General features: G+C 38.9%; 1 long non-coding RNA gene across 1 annotated transcript; it reads right to left on the reverse strand.

The window, feature by feature from the left end:
- Window positions 1–9,584: 9,584 nt before the first annotated feature.
- Window positions 9,585–15,799, reverse strand: LOC140343456 (uncharacterized). The gene is made up of 3 exons (XR_011923336.1): window positions 15,682–15,799; window positions 10,134–10,284; window positions 9,585–9,739 (listed from the first exon to the last, which is right to left on the reverse strand). It is a non-coding gene; the product is annotated as an uncharacterized lncRNA (long non-coding RNA).
- Between the last annotated feature and the right edge of the window lie 5,347 nt (window positions 15,800–21,146).

Consider the following 21,146-nt stretch of genomic DNA (forward strand, 5'->3'; position numbering starts at 1 on the left):
GAATCTCCCTCCTATTACCTAAATGATAGACTCATACATCATAACATACTATGCTAACTTATCACCTTTTACTAACAATGACCAATTACTATGTTCATCATTTTTGTAGTGAATGTATGGTCTCCTTAAATACCCCTGAAGAAGCCTTTTAGGTGCATCAGGATGAGAGTCCTTTTTTCTTGCTTGGCTCTAACCAATTACTACTTTGTCCATTAGTAGGTATTTGATGTCTAGCTTGGCCAAGCTTTCTGTTCACAACAAGTAATTGTGAACATACTTCTAATTTGTTGTCATGATTTGTAAACCGTGCTCTTATAACGTAGTGCTCTAAATAATTTTGTTGTCATTATTTAAAATCTACAACTTCTAAGTCTTTATTTTAATATGTGACGTATTCCACATTATTGTGATTGTATTTTACATATGTGTATGCAGAAATATACATAGATTAAACAGTTTTTTTACCTTGGCCACACTACAAAACCGCTCCTTTCTCTGTTTTTTACAATGTTATTATCTTTATCTGTATTTGGGTATTCTTGGGCCCTCCTGTCTAGGCTTGGTGTTCAAGTTTTGGGAGATCCGAAATTCGACCCAAACAATGCCCATTCAAAGTGAAGCTGAGCAACCCGAACATTTGTGATGTGGTTGATCAGATTTGCCCAGAGTGGACTTTCTCATAATGGTCTGCTACTTCCAAGCTAACCTAGTGCACCAATCAGAGCTGGGGAAGGGCAGGGACATTTCTCCATCTTGTTGGGAGCAAGCATTTTATTGGATACTTGCTGAGCCACACCTTGCAGTATAAAAAGGATATGTGAGCTGACATCCTCCAATACTACGTGTGATCCAGTGCAGTGAGCAGTGTGCTTGCCTTTTAGCTAGGAATTGTGTAATATCAACTGTGCTGCTTCTTGAGGATATGGAACGGGGGGCTTGGGTATGTGTATGAGTTAAATTACTGTATGTGTTATTATACAGGTACCGTGAACTTTTTTCCACCCAAATCGAATGGTGTAAATCTTGTTCCTAAAGTTACATTGCAGAGCCCAAATTCATGTGCTCCTGCTCCTCAGTTGCAGTGCTGTCTAATTTTTGTTTTGTCACTTGTGCAAATGATTAAAATTAGGAGCAAAAAACTGTTGTGCTTTAACCACCTGGGCGTTATACTGATGTCTAGATTTCTGTACCAAAAGCGTTACACTGTTTTTCATGAATTTTTTTTTTTTTTTAAATTGTAGACCTGAAACTTACAGAAATATGTCCGAACAAGGGTCTAGTAGATATCATGAATATAAAAAATGTTTGAAACACACAATCAATATATATATTATATAAGGATTTCTTTGTATTGGACTCAATACAGCTTTTTTGTATTGAGTTCAATGCAAAGGAACTCAATACAAAATTTTGAATTTCCTGCCCCGCCTCCCGCCCGCACCGACGCATGCAGCGACGTCACCGGGAAACCCCGGTGATTGTCACTGCACTCGCTGGCTGAAGAAAGAAGAATTTTTTTTTCGATCGACGCTGGATCATCGCAGCAGGGACCAGGTAAGTGAGGGGATTTAGAGAGTGAGGAAAGTTCGGGTTTATCGATTTTTGCAAAATCGATAGACCCGAACCAAGGTCGGGTTTGCCGGCCGGGTGGTTAAATAGGAGATAATTCTTGCAGTTACAGTTATATTTCAGTACTCAATCTAGTATTTTCTTCTGTTGCACACAGTGGCATCCTGGAATTTGCCAGGCCTACTACCAGGTTTCATCTAATCCAATGAATCTGCAACAGGGGTGTGAAAGTTGTCTAAAATCTGAGCCTGGTTCATTTTAATAGGGGTCTTCTGGTTTACATTGGCTTTGGAAAGGTGCATGCATTTGTCAGTCACAAAACCCGAGGTACACGGGAGACTCTTTCCAAGAACACACCTGCAGCAGGGGAAGTACAAACTTCTAGAGCATTGGCGCAAAGCTCCAGCCATCGGTCAGTCTGGATAACACGGGATTCTGGTGGAGGTTGTAGATGCCCAATCTGAGCAGATATAACCATTACTAGGACCACTGCCTGTAATTCATACTGGGTGTTAGGCCTAGTGATAAATTGTAGTCTGTAAAATGTTTTCAATGCTTTTGCTAGACCCTGCTTGTGATTGTACTACTGCTGCTTCCTGATTGGCTGGCATGGCTGGCAGAACTGTGAGTGTTATCCCATGGCACAGGTGAACTATCTGCATAAGTGCTATACAATCACCTCCTTTTACTCTTGCATTTTGTCTTCCCCCTACTTTTTGTGGGATCTTTGTGTATTCTCTTACTTAGGCCTTGTAACAAAGATCTGGCAGTGTAGCAGTGCAATCATTAAGAAGGAGGAAAGGAAGGTTCAGCCTTTCCCTAATTTCTATCTGCCAACCCCAGTAAATTTAAAATTCAAAGAGAAACAGAAGTTTTTTTTTTTTTTTTTGGTGCAACAATTAACATATATTTGCTCTTGATTTAGGCAATAACAATCACCAATACCATAAGTGTTTATAGCTTAGGTAAATAAATTACTAGTATAAACAGTTATCTTTGACATTACATCCAGAAACCCTCTTAAACATGATCAGGGTTCTCCCCAGCCCCTTTTAGCTGGGTGCACCACCGGGCACTTTTCAGCACCCACCCGGCTGTTTTTGGGTGGTTACTAAAGAGTTTGGTCACAATACAGGGGCTGCCACCCGCCTACAATTTCTTCCCACCCGGCTTAAAAAAAGTTCTGGGTTGAGCACTGATGATCATAGATTTTTTTACAGTAAAGCAATGCCTCAGAACTCGACGCAATTTGCCAATGGCTTCTTTAGGGGACTCTCTTTAGGGGACACTTTACATACACATATTTTGGTAGTGGATCATTAGATCATAAAGTTTAAGAGAATAGTGATGTGAGCAAAGGTAAGTAAATCTGTCTTTTTAGGTGTGAGATTCCAGTTGGATCTTAATTATCCCAGAAGGTGTTATGGGATGGGATAATATCCAAACTATTAGGATTTTAGATATTAGAGGTGGTGATATTGTCCACAATGGTCCAGAAGACTACTGACATGAGAGAAGATGTAAGATATGAAAGAAGATGCTTGAAATGCTGACACGGACACCAACAATCCAGTTCAAGGACAGTATAGTAAATTAAAGTCTAATTACCATCTCACTAACCTCTGCCATATACTCTATAACAACATGTTGTTGGTACAGTAGATGCAGCATGAAAAGTGTTGAATCGGAAATGAGCGGTTATTGTGGAAGGTTGAACTTGATATTTAATTTCTTCTGGTGAGCGGTAGCTGTCTATGAATATTAAAACACTTTTGTGGCTTTTTATCTAATAGCAGCCTTCGGGGCCTGGGTGAGTAGTAAGAAAACATTGCACTATGAGGTTCAGTCATTATGTAAGCCAGGCAAGGTAGTATTTGAGTTTCCTGAGACGCAGCTAGCAGATAAGGGCGATTGTACACATGACCTTCCCTTGCTGGAGGTTGTGCGGTGTCAGTCCCGTGTCTGCCTGTACCTGCAGAGCACCTAAAGCAGACAAGCTTCATGACGGCATGGAACTGTTTATTTTGTGCACAATGGTGCTGTACCAATAAAGCTGTTTATCAGGAATACACATCCCGGGGATATGGGGTGGCCATGGAAGAGTATTCATTGTACAGTAATGGGGGTTCAAGGACAAGGTGAGAGGAGCTCAGTGGAAACCCGGTGGTACAATAAATGTAGATGCCTTTCTTGCAGCTTCATCCCCTGAGGTCAGTAAAGTTACGCAGTGACCAGTGAACGGATAAAACTCCCCCTGTATGTGCTAGCCTGACCAAGTGTCTGTACTCAGGAGCACCCCGCCACATATGGAGTGTAGCTTTTTTTTGGAACAATCTGACAGCCTTAATGGCAATGGATTTTGCCCCCACTGTTTCTATGAGGGGACATGACAATGTTATGGGTTACAATATTCTTTGAGGACATCTTTTCTCTATGTGAATTAATTAGTTATGGCAGGTAGGGTCCAGGGGTTATTTATACCATCAAATGATATACTTATCTAATATACTAATTACTGAACAAATTATGGAAATAAATGAGATTGCAGCAAGTAGATTCTTCGGAAGCCCTTAAGGCAATATCTTAAATAGTTTTGGAAAAATCAAAATGAAGCTAATTAATTAGAACTAATTATTGTGATATATTAGAATCATATTAGGGTCTATTAATATATTTAGCAGCAGATATAATGGATTGGAAATGAATTATCCCATTCCAAGGTAAAAAATAAAAATTGACATATATTTCTTTTCTTCCTATTTTGAATCCTCACTATTTAGGCTAACACATTGAAAAGATAATCCTCCTTGCGTCTCGTCGTGCCGTAGTTCAACATTTTATGAGAAATTAGACAGATGGTCACTAGCACTCAGTTCTTGGTGTAAGATTGTTAGATTTTTCCTTTTTTGTACATTTTTATTTGGAATAAATTATTGATTATTCATTTATGAACAGAATAGTGTTATGCAGAAAATATATAGATAATGAAAGTGTATCCTGATTAAATGTACTAGGAATTAATTGTTATTTGTAGATCTCCTCTTCCTGAGGAAGCAGACACAGATACCGCGAAACGCGTTGAAGCTACTGGAATACGTCATTTGGAGAGGTTTCCACTGGGAGGTCTATTAAGTGCTTTATCTTTAGCAAGTGTTTGGTTTTTTACTTTGTATAATGTATGGTTTTATATAATGTTTGCAAATAAAATATGTTTTTTTTACCTTATCGTCATTTAATTATATAAGCCTGACTTTAAAAGCCCCACAAAATGTGGTTTTCCTATGGGAACCCGTACTGTTCTTTGTAAAGTTACCCAGTGACCAGTGAACAAATAACACTGTCCCTGTATGTGCTAGCTTGACTGAGTGTCTGTGCTTAGGAGCACCCTGCCACAAATGGAGTGTAGCTTTTTTTGCTAAGGGGTAGCACAGGATAAAAAAATACAAAAGCCTGGTCTGTAAGGAGTAAAGTGCATGGCCGGCTGTCATAAAATATTTGCATTCATTTGTGCCTGGGGGTGGTTTGGTTGGTATGCTTTTTTAGTATCTGTGCTATAGAAGGCTGGTTGTTGGTCTGCAAAACAGAAGATGAGGTGTAGTTGATGTTGAGGGTGATGGTGACTCCAGTTCAAGTCTGTAAAAGGCAGAAAATGATAAATATCTGCTATATCACTTAAACCAAGAGCTGGAATCCCTTGCAGCAATATAAGCAGCAACTTCTCGGAAAGCAGCTGCAGTGTGCATGAAGTCTACTTTGGGTGTGGTTCTGATGGTCCTTCTGATAAACTGAGCTATGTATTTTTATATGGTTATTCATACAGGTGTTGCTTAATTTGTAAATGTTTTCCTTCAAATGTTCAGCACAACCTTGAGGATGACTATTCCCCCAACCTTGAAACTGTAAAGAATGGCCACACAACTGTGTTTCAGATCAGATGAAACGTTTCAGTGTTTGTGGTCCCCAGCAGATGATAAGGAAGGATGGCTGCAGCTGGGAACTGAATTTTGCCTTGACTGGTTCTATAGAAACCCCCTTTCTTCATCATCATCATCACTTTAGCATTAACAGACAGCTATATATTAGATTGATTGGGGATTTCCTTCTCAAACATGTGCCATTCACAAGTAACAGCACAAAGTACCACTGCATGCACTTCTTCCTCCTCTGAGTATAGAAATAATCTTTGGATGTCAGTATGCTGAAATAGTTCCTATGAACCCTCATAATTATCCCTGCTTCAGAAGGTCTGTAGAAAATGTCAGTGGACAAAATAGAGGGAAACCAGTCATCATGACTTAATAATGTTCCATGGCTGCCCTTTTCCTGGGAGAAAGAGGTAATGCCTTGATGTGAACCTCTATGAGTCATCCAGTCAACTGTATACAGCATGCTGAGATTGTAAGGGACTGTCACAACCAGGTTTAAAAAATGGAAGGCATGGCTTTTTTTATTGGAGCTTGTGCAGATATATGTCTGCTGGATTACACTGGGGCAGATTGTAAAACACTCTATTATGCCCTCTACCCCTGCCACAACTACCAAAGCTGCCCCTTCCTCCAGGGACCTTCTGATTCCTGCCATGAGTATAATGTTTGAATAAGGAAAAAAAAATCATATGTCCTTTACTATTGCTGTGTTAGATCCGGGTTATTTGTTGTCTAAGAAGGTCCTTTCCTTCTGTATATTTTTTATTTAAAATAATTTAGGGAATTGGTGTCTCTAGCCATACATTTTTGTGGAGGCAGACCACTTCAAGGGCTTTGACCTTCTCCAAATAGAAGAGTGTCCAGGGCATCTAGAAAGGGTTCATCTAGAGTGGTGGGGACTGGAAGGGGCATCCACCTGTCCACAGTTAATGTTGACTCCCTCACCTTTATTAAAATGAACTAATCTTTGATCTCTGCTGACTTCTACCTGGCAGGTTACACTAATTACCTGCAGCAAAGACACAGAGGGTATTCTTAATTAAAGCTCTATAAGACTGGAGAAGATACACGTTCATCAGTGAAGCTGGGTGATCCAGCAAACCTGGAATGGATTTCAAAGTCATTTGCTATTTTCTAGAAAAAGTTTTAAATCCTGGACCAGATCTATTTCAGGTTTGCTGGATCACTTAGCTTCACTGATGAAAGTGTATGCTCTCCAATAAAACTTTAATAAATGAGGCCCAGAGTCTTTCTCTATGAGCGTAATTACTAATTGTACGGACTCATCCTGGTGGTACCACTGCTCCTGCTGCTGTACTTTTTCCCCTTTATTCCTCCCATTATAGCATAACTGCATACTGCAATGATTCTAACAAATTGGATATTGGTTCTGGGATATCCATCAATCCCAGGGTTCCTTTATCCTCCATTAAACCTAACACCCTCGCCTCCTAACCTCACCAACTTGAAAAAAAAAAAAGATATGGAAGATCATTCCAAGCACCTTTGCTATAATTGTATTGTTTGTTATTTGGTTGTTGCCCTGATTTCTTTCCAAAATCTTTTCTCTTTTTTTCTGTCTTCTCCACATTTTAGCCGGTCCTGTATTGGTGTTTTGTTCCATTATGTCTGTAGCAGAACCTTTCTGGAATAAGAGTTTCACAGCAGCCATGGTTTGTGTGTTTGTTCCGGCTGTGCTGGGTTGCAGTGATTAGGTGACCTCTCTTAGTGAATAGCTTGATGTTGTTTGTAACATCTGTATAAGAACACTTGAGCAAGGATACCAAATACGCATTTTAGGGAGCGGTTTTCCCATTGAAGCCACTCTCTTTTGTAAGGGGTGTAAAGTCAATAGCCCAGATTCTAGGTTTTTTGGAAAAGAAGGGAAAAAGTGTAACACAATACTATCATCTTGATCATACAACTTTGTTATAAGAAGCATTTAAAAAATGTTGCTTTTCTGAAAATAATAACTTGTTCAGTGATATTCTCAATAAGGGGCCATGGTGACCTATAGTCATAAAAGGAGATATAAGGCATAAAACAAAAACTACATGCTTGTATGCTGCAATGTCGATTTGTCCTTATATTGGACCTGAATATGGCTGTTCGAATTTGGATAGACCTGACCTGAAAAAGGCGGGATTTGACGGCAAAAATTTTGGGAAAAAACACGTTTAAAAAAATATATATTTTAAAGTAATTTAAAGTAACTTTTTTTTCACACAATGACATTATGATTCCCACGGCTGTGCAGCCATGGGAATCCTCTTGTCATTGCAGGATCTCTGGGCACAATATGTGATGAATGGGGGCTTGTCCCTATTCATCACCTATAGTGCACGGAGATTTTAGTAGAACTGCAGAGGTAATCTGAAGTTCAGCTGCATTGTGACGTCATGTGGGAAACTGAACTGTAGATTATCTCTGCAGTTCCACCACAATGTCTGGGCACTACAGGTGATGAATGGGGACTTGTTCCTATTCATCACCTGTAGTGCCCTGTGCTGTTGGAGTTTCTCTATCCAACAACACATACTACAGCTCTGCAGCAGCAATCGCTGTTGCTGCACTGTGCTACTACAACGTATTCTTGGATAGAGTTTCTCTATCCAAGAATACAGGGCACTACAGGTGATGAATTGGGACAAGTCTGTCCAAGAACACATCCAACTCTATCCAAGAACACATACAACTAGTGAAGTTAAAAGTCCCTAAAATAACCTGAATTCTCACACTATTGACTTCAATGGTGTTCGAATTCGACCTTTGAACACCCGGAGAAATTCTCACTATTCGATCCAATAGCTGTTGAATCGAATAGTGAGATTTTCGACCAACACTAGTGGCCAGTGACTGGGATTACCTATAGGTTTGATCAATAACCAGTAAAACCAGGATCCTGATGTCAGATGAATCAATGAAACCATTCCTGGAATCCTGTTAAGGAACCTAAGTGAAAGTGATAATGCAATCTATCTATCAAGCCTACTGCAGTCAGTTCATGGATACTATTCAGAATGGGCACAGTGCCAAAATACAATGCTTCTAATTGATAGGGGGTATGTATGGTAAGCTACAACACAGAGTAAATATGGGAAAATAGAGGGGGGGATTAACCCCCGTACCCCCCCGGTAAAACCGACACTTTACAAATAATTTTTATAAATAATTTTAGTTTTTTTGTTATGAGCTAGAGCAGTGTTTTTCAACCGCTGTTCCGTGGCACACTAGTGTGCCTTGAGAGATCTTCGGGTGTACGGTGGGAAATTATCCAATTTCAGTTAATTGGTCCCAAAATGATTTATTTACTGCAAAAAATTTGTCTTCATTTGTCTATACCAGCGATGTATAGTGATAGGCAGAACCAAAAAAAACTCTTCCACTAGATGGCAGCAGGTAGCTAATTTACGTGTCTGACTTTTTGGTGGTGTTCCGTGGGATTTTTCTAATTGTAAAATATGTGCTGCGACTAAGAAAGGTTGGGAAACACTGAGCTAGAGAACTTGAAATATTTGATAAATTAAAGAGAATAGAATAAAAATTCACCATACAGTAAAACCCCAGGTTCATAAATGAAAATCTTACACAAGGGTTTGTGATTACAGTAACTGACCATTAGAGGGCGCTAAAATACAGCTATATAGAAGAAAAACTCCCAAAGTGCAGCAAATAAATATGTTTGTTACATTGAGTCTGATTTATTAAAACTATGGAAGACTGGAGAAGATAGACTATCATGTGTGAACCTGGGTGATCCAGCAACCCTGAAATGGATTTCTTAAAACAAAATTGCTATTGGTATTTTTTTAAAATCTTGAACCTGATCCATGCAAGGTTTGCTGGATCACCCAGATTCTCCCCTAGAGAAGTCTATCTTCTCCAGTCTTGCAAAGCTTTAACTAATGAGGCCCAATGTAACAATTTACTAACTGCATGATACTGTAACAATAAAATACATTTTTGGCCATTAGAAGAGGCCATTTACACACACAGTATCTAAATATAACTGAAGTGGAAATCAAACAAAACTAAAGTGAAACTATGTCCTGTTATACTCACCTGTCCGGTTCATTCAGTTCCAGCAAGTGCAGGGGAAGATGAGATATGCAGGCATGCAGATCAACGATTTTGAAAGTTCTACAGATTGATCAGACAAGTAATAATGCTTATTGCATCGTCAGTCCATTTCTCCAATAAAATCTGGCCTGATCACAAACTTTTCAAGTGAATCTTTAGTACCACTTTAAACATGAAAAATGATTGCAAATTAAAAAAATATTATGGCCCAATGAATTTATAAGCTAATTACATCTATATAAAGAATAAATCAAATATTTGAAAGATTATAAAACTATGGGTTATATCCCCATTTGGGGTCCCCTTTCCATACACAAATGGTATTAAAATTTCATTCCAGATTAAAGCCATGGGGAGCAAGTGTGATGAGAATAAAATTCTAAAAGGTCTCCGGATTGCACAGCTTCTGGAATCTTTTGGTTTGGTTCAGATTAGTGGGGGTTGTTTTTATTGCAAATGACTTTGGCACCTCCAAAGAGACAAAGTGTTTTGCCAAGTGTTCCTGTGTTCTAATGTTCTTCTATATTCCCCAAACAATGTTCCCCTCACCAGACTTACTTGTACATGTTCCAGGGACCGGCACCAACATCTTGCTTCTCTTTTCTGGACAATCTTTGGTCATCTGGATTGGTGGGGTGATGTTGTCTTGCACGGGAGTTTATTCACCTCCAGCAGGAAGCCAGGAATGCCGAGCTTTTTGCCAGAATCCCTGGGTGATCAATCACATAATTGCAAATTATCATCTCCCCCTCATAACACTCCAAATCTCCCCGTTATGTTCTCAACTGTCAATAACACCATTAGTTACCCTCAAGCATGTTGTCTTTGCGTCACCTTCGATTCTTCCCTCTCATTTACCCGCCATATTCAGAACATTTCTAGGTCCTGTCACTTTCACAACATCCGCCCCTATCTGTCCCCAGAGACCACCAAACTCCTTGTACACGCTGTTATCATCTCTCGTATGGACTACTGTAACCTCCTCCTCTCCGGTATTCCACTAACCCGACTCTCTCCTCTACAATCTATTATGAATGCTCTTCGGCTGCCTCTCTTTGTAGTTCTTACCATTGGCTTCCATTTCACCTTAGAGTCAAAGTCAAGCTTCTGCATTGTCTGACATCACTTCTGATATAGCAGACCACGTTGGAGCAGACAGGCGGGTCCCTCTGGACACCAGCAGCTCATTGCGTATAAGGCAGAGGTGATTGGTTCCTACTGGGGTTTTTCACTCCTTGGTTTAAGTGTCTGTAGTATCAAATCCCTTCATTGCTCTTACCCCACTTACCTTTCCAACCTGATAGAAAGATCCCCCCCTAGCCGCTCCCTTCACTCCTCCAATGACCTACTAATGACTTCCTCACTCATAACCTCATCACATGCACGGCTCCAAGACTTTACTAGAAATACCCCAACTCTCTGGAATGGCCTTCCTCATACTATTTGACTTGCTCCTACTTTCTGCTCATTTAAAGAGAACTTAAAACCCATCTTTTAAAACTTGCCTACCAATCTTCTGTCTCTTAAACCCTCACTACTTACCCACCATTCCATATTCCCCCACCTACTGTGTGTTGTTCCCTATACCTCTGAACACTTTAAACTGAAGCTAGTGTTTACCAGTCATTGGGTTGCCAGGGTTCAATACATTTCGGAGTTCCTAATTGCACACAGTAGTGGCCATCTCAGTGCTGAAGGAGGTGAATTGGCAAACAAAGTGCAAATATGCTGTACATACTTTTATACTTCTATGTTTTGTCCAAAAGCCTTTTACCAGATATTTATTAATATAAAAAAGCATAATGGTTATTATTTTATTGTCACTGCAGCTCTTTATCCTAACGTGACTACTAGACCACCTCTTTCAGCACTTTGTAATGGCAGAGGTGGTGTAAAAAGTAACAAGGCTTAGAATTTGCACTAATGCCATAATTGGGGTGGAAGGGTGTTGAGTTACCAATGTCCTGCGATCCTATTTAAGAATAAAGGGTAAATACCATACACAGCTGCCCCTCTATTTCAGCTGTCTAAATCACCAGTTGCAAACATTCTACTGCTATGAAAATAATAAAATATTATATGATCTAGGCTCTGCCTCTCCAGGTGATATTTGTATGCTGCTATGTAAACAAAAGGATGGGAAGTTCAGGAAAACCAGTGTTCAGCAGAACCATCTAGTTGTACGGGTTATTCAGGAACACATTACAAATCTGAAGACTGCAGAGGAAGAATGGAGGCATACCTGCTTAATATAAGTATTATTATGATTTCCTGCATGCAGATAAGCAAATGTAAAGGTAAGACAAATCATCAGTGAGAGTCCCTCCTAAATGTGTGAATAATACATTTTCTATTTTTTTTATTACCATATATCCTTCATTTTGTTTCTGATTATATCCTATTTTTTCCTTTAGCACAGATAATGAATTGCAATGCACAAATGTTTGCACTGGACAAGCATGTTTCTTAATGTTTCTTAACACTTTCACATTTGAATTAGGAACTGGAAATGGCAACAAGACTGATTTCTAAATGGGCATTTCTGTGGATGTACTGGGATATATTTATTATTACTAGGGAAGAGCGAGAAGGCCTCTGACAGCCTCGCAAAAATGTCCTCGAACTTTCAGTGGGTTTGCGAAATTTAGGCAAACTGGCTTTGCAAATTCCATTATAGTCAATAGGCCGACATTAACATTAATTGCAAAGCCCCTATACATATTAGAACCACCAAATTTGCTTGCTAGGTATGCGAAGAACAGTGGCATCAAGGAAAAAAATACAAAAGTTCCAAAAGATCTTGTGGTTTTCTAGAAAAAGCAGGCAAAATGACAGCAGGCAAATAGGATTTTCGCGTGATTGACAGCGTACAGAAGGAAGCATAAACATTAGGACATTGAGAACTAGCCATAGTCTCTGCCCTCAAAACAGCAGGAAAACCCATTGCTATTTAATGTACACACCCCTATTTAATTTATATAGCTGCATAATGTGTTTATGCTATATAAATCCTGTTTATTAATAATAATAATAATAATAATAATTGCTAGCTGGTAATGTTTCTTAACACTTTCACATTTGAATTAGGAACTGGAAATGGCAACAAGACTGATTTCTAAATGGGCATTTCTGTGGATGTACTGGGATATTATTACTAGGGAAGAGCGAGAAGGCCTCTGACAGTCTTGCAAAAATGTCCTCGAACTTTCGGTGGGTTTGCGAAATTTAGGCAAACTGGTTTCACAAATTAAAGTCAATTGGCTGACTTTAAACATTAAAAGCAAAGCCCCTATACATGTTAGAACCACCAAATTTGCTTGCTAGGTAAGTGAAGAACAGTGGCATCAAGGAAAAAAATACAAAAGTTCCAAAAGACCTTGTGGTTTTCCAGAAAATGGCAGCTAAAGTGACAGCAGGCAAATAGGATTTTTGCGTGATGGACAGCGTACAGAAGGCAGCATAAACATTAGGACATTGAGAAAGCGTGAACTGAACCCACCTGCAGTAGTCTCTGCCCTCAAAACAGCAGGAAAACGCATTGCTATTTAATGTACACACCCCTATTTAATATATATAGCTGTTTATGCTATATAAATCCTGTTTAATATTAATAATAATAATAATAATATATTAATAATTGCTAGCTGGTATCATGACCTGGATGACAAGTAGTGCGGTGACATTAGGCAAAAAGATGGAGGACCAGAGACAGAATGTGGGTCATGAGAGCAGTAGCAGTTCATCTATTGCCAGGGAGACTGCATTGGTAAGTGTCATGGAGAGCTGGGTGTAGTGCATCGTCAATACCACCCAGAAGTGTACAATTTTAGTCAATGGAGTACTGACAAGTGGCAGCAGCAACAGCAGGAGGAGGCGGTGGGCCCTGAAACGGAGTAGGGACCACCCTGGTAATAGGCATCTCAAGCTGGATGTACTGCACCGTCAATGCCACCAAAAAGTCTGTAATACATTTTTTGTGAATATAGCACTGGGCAGGCGGCAGAAGCAGCAGGAGGAGGAGGCGCTGGGCCATGAGATGGAGCTTGGACCACATTGGTAACTGGCATCTCGAGCTGGGTGTAGTGCATTGTCAATGTTACCCAGAAGTGTGTAATGCAAATATATGAAACTTGTGATTAAACGTAGGAGGGCCAAACCAAGATGTTTTGTGCACCAGCACTGTTGCTGTGGTCTGTGGTGCCGGAAGCAGTAGGAAGGTAGACGATATTGATAGTTTGTATCATGAAGTGGATGACATAAATGCAGCAGCAGGAGGTGGTGCAGCAACTGGCAGCACAGAATTGAGAGGAAACATTTTGTGTGCTTACCCTGGAGCAAACAAATACTGATAATGATCAAGAGACAGAATGTTCCTCCATAGCAGCCGAAGATAAAATTGCCAGTCTTGTTTCAGATGAAGCTCTTGATAAATCAGGTGAAGATTTATGAACTTCTGCTGAGGTCAAAGTAGTTGAAGAAACTTTAGACAGTGGTGGGACAGGAGTAGTAGAAGAAATTACTGTTGTATCTACTTCGGTTTCTCTTGTGGCAGAGGAATCTAAAGTTGATGTCCCAACTAAAGTGGAATCTGGTGAAGAGGGGCAGGCTGAAATAAGTATCCCTGTTTCATGTGAAGTCCAGGCTGCTGAAAGAATTACTGTGGGAGACGCTTCAGTGATGGCTGAGGTGCAGGCTAATGAATGTGTTCCTGTGTGGAGCGGGGAAAAGTTTCTGCTTACTGAATTCCAAGCTGAAGTTAAGTCTGAAGATGAAGAAAATGAAGAGACAAAAGAGAAAGAGGTTGAGGCCATCACCTATGTCAACACTGTAGCTATTGGAGACATGTGGTGAATATGAAAAGGTTTAGACTGTAGAGGCTCCATTTATTGATGAATGTGAAGAGGCGGAGGCTTCCCCTCACATGGACAGTGTAGGGACCGTAGTTATTGGGGACATTGAATGTGAAGCGGTTAAGGCCATCCTTTATGTGTAGCTGTTGGTGACAGTAGTGAAGGGGAAGAGGCTGAAACTGTCCCCTACATAGGAAATATAGAGGCTGCCACAGTTTGTGACTCTGGTGAAAATGAAGACTCTGGGGTAAATGTTGCTGCAGCTATAGAACATGTGGCTGCTTCCTAGCAAAGTCTCTGAGATACCTGAAGAAGTTGTAATCAATGACGATAGTTCACAATTAGAAGATGGTGCTGCTGGGAAAATTATTGTGGAAGTGAAGGCTGAAAAAGAGATGGGAAACTTGAAGATTCCAAATCCAACCAAAAATAAAGAGAAACGTGTAAAGAAAATAGCATAGATATCAAGTGGGATACGACATAATTGAATAATGAAACAGAATGCAAGCAAAGTACTGTAAAACTATAATAATAAATATATAAATATATATATATATATATATATATATATATATATATATATGTATATATTTTATTTAAGGTAAATTACTAATATACATATGCATGGAACGGATGGTACATTTCACCATGTAGTAAATAGCAAGTCAGCCTATCCCTTCCTGATGGCTTTTGAAAAAAAAACATTGCTTGTCTCTATCCTGGTTGTAAAGAGTTTCTTTCTACATATAGATATATACTACCCATTAGGCCAAAAACATTTTCTATATTATTTGCTGTATGTGTTACATTATTATATATGTTGTCATGTATTTAGATTTTTATTTTCATCATAACTTTTTTATATTCTTATTCAACAGAAAAGTACATTTTATCTTTGTAAAAAAATAAATACATAAATGTACCGGATCAGGATTTTTAATGCATGTACCTTCAAAGAAAGAACTGAATTTAAAATCGATTGCTTTATTTACAAAATTTGTTCAAAACATATATATCTCCAGCATTTATGTAATGGAAATTAAAACAGACAAAAGAATAATTCTCCTGGAGTACAAACAATAGGGTATAGTGTACTATCTCTGTACTCTTTGCACAATGAAGCTGTATGCACTTTAACCTCCCTAGCGGTAACCCCAAGTGTGACTCGGAGTAGAAAAAAGTTGCTGAAAGTGGTAACACCGAGTCACACTCGGGGTAGGTAAACAAATGGGAAGTAATAGTAAATACAGCCTTACCTGACCTGCTGTTATACTGTGTTATTCATCACTGCGATCCCTGTCTGTTTTCTTCTTCCCCCGGCGTCTTCTGCACACGTTGAGTCACCGGGGGAGTTCCCAGTGATGTTGGTGCGTGTGAACATTGCCAGCAGGGCAGGGCAAGAAATTCAAAATCTATTTGTATTGCATTCAATACAAAATAACTGTATTGAATGCAATACATTGGATTTATATGTGTAAAAGCAGTACATTGTTTTTAAGAACATTTATTTTACAGTATAATATAAAAGTATAATATATATTCTAATATATATATATATATATATATTTATTTGTTCATTTATTTTTTGTATTCATTTAATTTATTATTTTTACATGATTTTGTGTTTCAAACTTTATTATACCACAACTATTATATTATTCTGTAAAAATAATTTTAATGAAAAACAATGTACTGCTTTTAGACATATAAATGCAGACAGAAATGTACCGCTAGGGAGGTTACCAGAAGCAGAACTTTGTGTCCCTGGGCTTTGCCAGTCTTTGGCATCTAGTCAATCTCTGAAGCTACCTTATTAACTGGGGATGAACTCTGAATAATTGATGATGGGAATCCTCAGGTCTGACCTGAAATTTCTGATCTATCTGAAGCGGGGAATTAATTTTTTGGTTGAATGCTGTTGATGTTTCTTCAGTATATACATATCGTTGACCTACCTCCTCCTTATGATACTGATGAAATGGTTTGTTATCCATGAAAATCATTGAGAAAAAAACTGTGAAGTTAAATTGGCTGTGCTATGTATGACATGAAACATAAGGACAAGGGTGAAGAATATTCCTTTGTCAGTTTTTTAATATTGTATTTATTATATCATATTTATGATTTTTATTATATTTATGTTGGAATATTCTGTTTTAACCCCTCTAGTGGTTCATTTCTTTCTGGTTTTCTATGTCTAAAAGTGGTACATTTTCATAAAAACTTATTTTACAGTATAATATAGTAGTATGAGTATATTAAAGTTTGAAAAACAAAATCATGTAAAAATAATAAATTGAATAAAATAAAAAATCTATATATATTTAAATTTTTTTTTTTTAATTTTGCGTTTTAAAACTACACATTACCCTCATACTAATATATATACTGTAAAATAAATGTTCTTGAAAACAATGTACTGCTTTTACACATATAAATCCAATGTATTGCATTCATTTTTTATTTGTTACAGTTATTTTGTATTGAATGCAATACAAATGGTTTTTGAATTTCCCGCCCTGCCCCGCCGGCAACATACACATGCACCAACTTCACGGGGAACCCAGTGACTCATCGGATGCAGGAGCTGGCCGGAGGAAGAAGACGGCCATCGTGGCGATGGATGTTGCGGGACGCACACAGGTAAGGCTGTATTTACTATTACCTTCCATAGGTTTACCTACCCTGGGTGTGATTTGGGGTTACCGCTTTAGCAACTTTTTTCTACCCTGAGTCACACTTGGGGTTACTGCTAGGGAGGTTAAACAAATTTTGTAATTTGAGCAATTAATTTTAAAATGTAGTTCTTTCTTTGAAGATACATGCCTTTAAAAATCCAGAACTGATACATTTTTGTATTTATTTTTGTCCATAGTTGAATGTAATGTGGAAATTATATAATTAGGCATTTACTTCTATACACATTTTATCTTTGTTTTCTTTATACCCTAAAAGCTAATTCTCTGATAATTTAAGAATCACTAAAAAACTATTTTCAAAATTGGCACACAAACAAAAATACTTTAACAACATTTAGCAAATATTAATAAAAATATTACATAATTCAAGGTTTGGACATATCTACTTGCTTGTACCACATTTTTTTTATTTTATACCATCATAAGACAATCCTTGTATGTTGTCCATCTGTTCCCACAGAGGAAGGATTAGATTGTATTGTGGCTAAATCCACCCCAACTGATACAATTGACAATCACTTCACAAGAAGATTTATCTATGTCATTTTTTTGTATGATGACCTTTTCACATGGAAACTGGACGGAGAAGAAGCTCCTCAAGACTTAGGTATGCCAGACGAAAATGAATTCACAATATAACAAACATCATTTTGCAGGTGTGCAGAGTATAAATTACCTTTGGATTCCCCCGTATTGCAGTATATATATATATATATATATATATATATATATATGCTTAAAGATGTCACCGCCTGGGCCAAGCAGTATTACATTACCTAACCTGCCTTGTGTGAGAATAGTAGCAGGAAAACAATTGGCAATAGGTAAACAATTATATATACACATTTTCTAGAAAGCCCGTATCTTCTTTAATTTAAACTCCATTGTTTACAAGTTTCAATAGCTCAATATCACTTTTACTGTCAAGAAGGGTTGACTCATCCATCACTCTTTTTGCAATTAAGGATACAGCGTTTAGTGGCTTTAATGCAATAGGTTAATGTAATGCGCCTGGGCACACAAACCACAACCAACTCCAGCTCCTTCAATCAGGCTTTATTCAATGTCATAAAGCACGACAAGGGTTAAGTCCAAACAAGCGAAGTACAAGAGGGTAAGGCAAAGACAGGTCAAGAACAATCCGAGGTCAGGGCAGGCAGCAGGCAGAATGGTCATTAACAATCCAAGATCAGGGCAGGCAGAGTTCAAGCAGAGTCAGGTTCAGACCAGGTCGCTATGGAGATGACAAAAGGAGATAAACTTAAACCAACACAAGGACGCACCCAAGCACACTGAGTTCACAGAGGCTTATGTGGGCAATGGTGTACAGGGCAGTGACCAATGACCTTGGGCCACCTGGCGCCATCTGATAGGAAACTAACTGAATCCCCTGCGGCTGATTGGCCGCAGGGAATTCAAACTAACTATGTCCCACCCCTCGGCGTTGCAGCCGAGTGCCACGCCTTCGGGGGGTACAAAAGGGACGCATGGTAACACGTGCACCTCTTCCCACAGCACCCCCAGGACGTGCACTACTTTGCACATGCAAAGGAGTGCTGAGAGCAGGAGATTCAGTAACCACGTCCAAAGGGATGCTGCCTGGCTGAACAGTAGTTTGGCCAGGACGGTTCCATCCGCCTGCAGAGAGAGATACGCTGCGAGCAGAGCAGCAGCCTCGGCCATGCTGCCTGCTACAGCGGCATCTCCCTCTGTGGCTGGGATCCCCAGGGACACCGCGGGCTCGGAGGACGGGTAAGTTCCTTACAGTTAAATTCTGATTGGCAGATAAATTGCAGATTGCAGATAAAAATTAGCTCTTTTGAAATTGGCTGTTAATTGTTATGCATGTTTTATAGCTGGATATTTGTTTATAAAGGCAAATATTCGTTCTAGGGTGATCAGATGTTTATAGATAATAATGCATAATGTCCTGCTCCATTATTCTGGACTACGAATGGTATGAAGATACCTGAGGAGGATGTAATGAGGACAACAACACAACTTGCTGACCAAACCTATTTGAACTAACTGCTCATCAATGCCACGCCTCTAACAGTCTCCATTTAACCTATAGGAGTGTGGCCACCATGTTAATGGTAACCATCCAATATGTACACTTGTTACCATTCATAATATTTATGTTCTCCAGATGATTGGTATACATAGCAAAGCTGGCTTTGTCCCTGGCTGCAATACAAATACAAAGTGACATTAAAACACATATAACACATAAACATTTATGTACTTTTGAGATTTACCCATTAATTTACAATTGATCCAGGGGCAGACATTTTTGGTATCAGTCAGACATTTATGTTTTTTTGTGTAAAAACAAAAATCACAAATGGTGTCAATCAAAGAACAATGCAATAAAATCAACAATTAATTTACCTGAGTTACACTTATAAGAAATTATGAATACACTTAGGCAACAATAAAGTACTAAAAAAACAATAAATTCAGTCCAGGTTATTATTATACATAGTGACAAGTTGCTTGTCTGTGGTTATAGTAGGGTTTCCAAGTACAACCATCATCATCCATATCAAAGATGTGTCCTTTACAGAAATGTCTATCTTTCCTTAATTATAAATGTGGTTAAATCTCAATGTGTTTCATGCAAGGCACTTCATCAGGAGTAACAGGAGGTAACTAGAGGTATGTATCTAATGAAGGCAAACATTAACATTTATACCAAAAAATATAGGATATCCAAATCGTAGCACATAAGCGTCACAAAACAATTCTTCTCCCATAGAAGGGTACTCACTGTGTCTTGTAAGACAGAGGTCCTCAACTTCCGGTCAGGAGAAGGACCCCACTTGGGGGGACTCACCGGCCAGAGCCGCGGACCATGTCTCCCGAAGACATCTCAGGCTCAGGGCGGGGGCATGTTGTGTCTCTGGATCGGGCTCAGACGTGCGATGGGTTAGTGAGTGGGTTCTGGCATCATGACGTCACGGCTCCTCCCACATGCGCGGTCCAGAGTCTGTGCATTTAATGGTCCGCGACGTGCAAAAGGTTGGGGACCACTGTTATAAGATATTATTAAATATCACCCAAACAACTTTACACCATATTCTCAGAGAATGTGTCCCTAAAAGATAGAGGGCTGGACTGCAGCTCCAAACACTAGTATGACTAATTTTTAATAGAGTACCTTATATATTATTAATAAAACTCATATAAGTACTCCATTAATACATTTAAGCAACCTATCTTCAAGGACTATTACAGTAAATTGTACACATAAGTGAATATATGTGTATGGTATGCAGTACGGGATGCAGCAATTTTGTTTTTAGTACTGTATGTTTTATTCATGTTGATAAGAAAAAAAAAAACCTCTGCTCGCAGTAAAAGTTTATTTAGAAAAAAAATACAACATAAAAGGGTAGAGATAGAAACGCCAAAAAATTAACATACACGGAGACCCTCGTTGCTGGTTGTGGATGATCTCACCTAATAACCATATTGAAGGTTCAAACTAAAATTCTGGACAAGTGTCATTCAGAAGCTCCCAGACATAAACATCGGACATATTAAGGCTATGTACACACATTAGATTTTTGTAACTGGAAACGATCATTTCCAATGGCAAAAGATAGAAAGATGAATGAACAAGCGGTGATCATACAGCATTGTGCTGTTCTATAAAGAGAAGTGAGGGAGAATGAGCGAGCGGCACCCCTGCTGCGCTCTCCTCCCTTCACTTCCATTGCGGCCATTCGTCTTCCATAAATAACGCCGGACGGCTGCTGTACACATGTCAGATTCTCATCTGAGACAAGCCCTGAGGCTCATATTGGACAAGAATCATCTGACACCGGTACGTAGCATAAGTCATTTATTTAGGAAGTTCCACAAACTGCTCATTTGACATATTAGCATAAGAGACATGAGTTTGGTTATCTTGGAACAATTTATCAATTGGCAATTCTTCAGAGCCGCACAATACCCCATCAAGAAGATGAAACTATCCCCATGGTCACCAATACATGCCAAGGACCTGGAAAACAAAA

The sequence above is a fragment of the Pyxicephalus adspersus genome, chromosome Z (assembly GCF_032062135.1).
Source record: "Pyxicephalus adspersus chromosome Z, UCB_Pads_2.0, whole genome shotgun sequence".
In the NCBI taxonomy this organism is placed as follows: Eukaryota; Metazoa; Chordata; class Amphibia; order Anura; family Pyxicephalidae; genus Pyxicephalus; species Pyxicephalus adspersus.